Source organism: Microplitis mediator, chromosome 4 (assembly GCF_029852145.1).
Source record: "Microplitis mediator isolate UGA2020A chromosome 4, iyMicMedi2.1, whole genome shotgun sequence".
Lineage (NCBI taxonomy): Eukaryota > Metazoa > Arthropoda > Insecta > Hymenoptera > Braconidae > Microplitis > Microplitis mediator.
Genome location: NC_079972.1, coordinates 13,859,901 through 13,863,951, shown reverse-complemented (window position 1 = coordinate 13,863,951; position 4,051 = coordinate 13,859,901). Strand labels below are relative to the sequence as shown.

Here is a 4,051-nt window from a genome sequence, read left to right as displayed (position 1 = left end):
AGTATTTAAGCGGTGCTCGCGTCCAACTGGCTGGAATTACGCTCACACCTCTTACGCATTGGACATGTCATGTTCGCGCACTGAAATGATTAGCCAGCACTGGGGCTTGAGCTTCCAACAGAGGGAGGAGCCTCGTGCATTGCCAATGCAATTATCCCCATTCTTGTGTATGCCTCTCTGCCACCGTTCTCCAGCAGTATACCGGCCCTTGCAATGCGCTGAACCTCCACACAAGCCGCCATCACGGTCTCATTTTTTATTTTTCATTTTTTATCATTTTTCAACTCATTTTTTTTTTCACAAATACCAAATTACCATATGCTGGCATAAATATTCCAGTTCGAAAAAATAATTTAAAAAAAAAAATTCAAATTTTTTAATTTCCCCAATTATTTAAAAAAAAATTACCGCGAAATTTTTATTCCTCTGAAAGTAAAAATAATTAGCGGATTTTTTTTTCCTCAATACGGTAAAGGGGTTGAAAATGATCGATTGACGTACGGAAAAAAATGAATTATTAATTAGGATAATTTTTCTTCTTTACCTGGTCATTCATCGATTGACTATAGTACCACTAAATAATACATTAACAAGTAGATTATAAAAATATAATGACAATTGTATGTATTATCGGTCAGTCGGTGGTATATCATTGCGAGTTGGGTGAATATTGTACACATCTGCTTGCGTGAATCTCTTGTGTGATACACATATATAATATATATGTAATAGTAAAAAGTTTGTGATAAAATTCCAGTGGCACGATGTATGACGTTAATATTTAAAAAATATAATGTAACAGTAGCGCAACATACGATTAGGAAAGTTGATAGAAAAATAAAGAGAAACATTTTTATATTTTATATATATTTATTACGTTATCAAAGCGTACACCACCGCCGGCTTTGAATCTGATACTTTCGACCTCGACATTATAAATTCTGTTTTAATGGAAAAAAACTTTATATCAATTGTTTCATGCGCAATCTAGTGGACGGCTTGCAAGATTTATGAAGAATAAAGAAATTTATGTTCAAAGCCGCAGTGGAAAATTTTAAAACCTGGTTGCCTGGTACCTTTGCAGCGATGAGTTTTCATACCTGTTTTATTTATATATATATATATATTAGGGTGGCGCAAAAAAACCGACTATTTTTTTTTTTTCAATCTCGCATGAACATTTGTTGGTTTACGATGTTTTAAGAAGCCTCTCCACAAATCAGCTCGATAAAAAATTTTTAAGAGGTCGCTCACGAATTTTGAAAATATCGAAAATGATCGAAAGTAGGATTTTTATTAAAAAAATTTTTTTTTTCTCGTGCCAGCAATAGTTTATATTTGTAAAATCATGACTATGCTGAAAATTTCAGCCCAAAATTTAAATATTTAAACGGCGCTCAAGAATTTTGAATGTTTCCGAGCGCAGTCTCTTGGACGTTTTTGAGCGACCCTTAAATATTAATAATAAAGCTTCTCGATTTTTTCACCATCAATTTGCATGACAATGAATGGAAATATAACCCGAGAAATAGAAATAATAAGTTATTTACATACTTTTTTATTTTTTAATTCAATTTGTAGGTTTTTTCGCTTATTCAAAACTTACCCAATTTCATTGTTTAAGACTGTTCTGTATATTTTTGGGTATGCAAAAGTTATATTTAAGGGAAATGACAACAATTGAGTTATAAAAACTAATTCAAACTATTAATTACATATTATCAGTTAATATTCGAAATTCTTGAGCGCCGTTTAAATATTTATATTTTGGGCTGAAATTTTCAGCATAGTCATGATTTTACAAATATAAACTATTGCTGCCACGAGAAAAAAAAAATTTTTTAAATAAAAATCCGAATTCCGATCATTTTCGATATTTTCAAAATTCGTGAGCGACCTCTTAAAAATTTTTTATCGAGCTGATTTGTGGAGAGGCTTCTTAAAACATCGTAAACCAACAAATTTTCATGCGAGAATGAAAAAAAAAAAAATAGTCGGTTTTTTTGCGCCACCCTAATATATATATACTCTGTACAGAAGCTGGTATTTAGTGTCTAGGACACTTTGGCGAATTACTCTTGCGTGCTGAGATGAATTTAAGCCTCGAGACAAATCCCAAAGGGAGAGCGACCGATTTCTACGTAATTATTCTTGTCCAAGGACCTTTTTGCTGCAGACCCTTGAATCCTGTAGGTGGTTTATAAATAAATATATATAGCTCACATTTGATCTACTGCAGTAGCAAGTCGATTATAATTTAACGTACGATTGGGGAGAATCTGAAACGTGAGAGACAGAATGAGTAATAAGGGAAGCTGAATGAGAAAATTCCTCGGGCTGTAGCGTGATGTTCGCTGCTACTGGCATCAACATCAACATCAACATCACCCGTGAGAGTATTCATTGGCAACTATTCTGTATCCCCTTGCCAGGGTAACCTCGACTGTACCCTGCCGATATCAATGTTTTATTCATTTTATATTTTTTTCTCTGGTGCACACAATCGTAATCTTAGGGTTTTATTATAGAAACGCTGAGATATTCTGCAGTGGTTTGCGGGTGAGAAGCATCCGGTTTTTTAAAAACTCACTAGTTTTCAATGTTATATTTTTTCGAGTCCTCAATTCAGTCTGCAAAAAAACTCCGCCTTCTATTGTCATCATCGTTTCCTTTCTTTATTTTGTCTTTTATTCGTAAATACTGCGGTAGAAAAATTTATTTAAAAATATATAAAAGTCTCGGGACTCAGCTATTAAATTTTAGTCAACGAAAATTTATCTCTGATTTAAATTAAAGCGCGAAAATTTGAAACAAAATTCCCAGTAGAAAAAAATTAATCTCTAATTTAAATTAACGCGCGAAAATTTGGACAACATTTCAAGTAGAAAAAATTAATCTCTAATTTAAATTAACGCGCGAAAATTTTAAACAAAATTCCGAGTAGAAAAAATTAATCTTTAATTTAAATTAACGCGCGAAAATTTGAAACAAAATTCCGAGTAGAAAAAAATAATCTCTAATTTAAATTAACGCGCGAAAATTTGAAACAAAATTCCGAGTAGAAAAAATTAATCTCTAATTTAAATTAAAGCGCGAAAATTTGACACAAAATTCTGAGTAGAAAAAATTAATCTCTAATTTAAATTAACGCGCGAAAATTTGAAACAAAATTCCGAGTAGAAAAAATTAATCTCTAATTTAAATTAAAGCGCGAAAATTTGACACAAAATTCTGAGTAGAAAAAATTAATCTCTAATTTAAATTAACGCGCGAAAATTTGAAACAAAATTTCCAGTAGAAAAAATTAATCTCTAATTTAAATTAATGCGCGAAAATTTGAAACAAAATTCCGAGTAGAAAAAATTAATTTCGAAATGTCAATTAATGTTCTTGTCAAAAATTTATTGCGCAATAATTTATTTCAATTAAAAAATATAATAATTTAAAAGACATTTATTACGAGGAGTAATTTTCGCAATGAGTTATGAAAGGTTTATACTATTTTCCAGTAGATCTCAAGTAATTAAATAATTGTCTTACATTGACGGACGTAATCTCCTTGAAGTAACGAAAGACGGCTGCAACTTACGCGACCAAGAAGTCGCTTCTGTCTTTTATTCTTTTAATAATTTGCGAACTGGGGCACCGTGACAATGCTTATTAACGATTGCGACTGCTAATATTATTATTATTATTCAGTCTATTGAAAACGCTAGCCGATAATTAACAGGTTAATAGTCGCTATTAGTCGGGGTGCACGTGGGTCTCTTTGAGAAACTCGTCAAGACATTTTCCCAAGGCCTCTTCCATCTTTTATGACCATTACATAATCGAAACTATTATTCCGATGCATGAAATTTAAAAAATTCGCTGGCGTTTGAAAAAAAATGTCCGCTGAATTTTTTTCCCAGTTCATTTACACTTTACTTAGTTTCTAACCAACATCGATTACAATAATTGTTGCGCCTATCGAAAATAATTATGCGTAAAACTAGTCGGTGCAATTAGCCGGTAATTTGAGATAAAAAATTTCTAGGAATAGGAAAAAAAA

General features: G+C 31.8%; 1 long non-coding RNA gene across 1 annotated transcript; it reads right to left on the bottom strand.

Annotated features, from left to right (window-relative positions):
* Positions 1-902: 902 nt before the first annotated feature.
* LOC130667001 (uncharacterized) lies at positions 903-3,577 on the bottom strand. The gene is made up of 4 exons (XR_008989780.1): positions 3,541-3,577; positions 2,267-2,450; positions 2,029-2,187; positions 903-1,100 (listed from the first exon to the last, which is right to left on the bottom strand). It is a non-coding gene; the product is annotated as an uncharacterized LOC130667001 (long non-coding RNA).
* Positions 3,578-4,051: the final 474 nt, after the last annotated feature.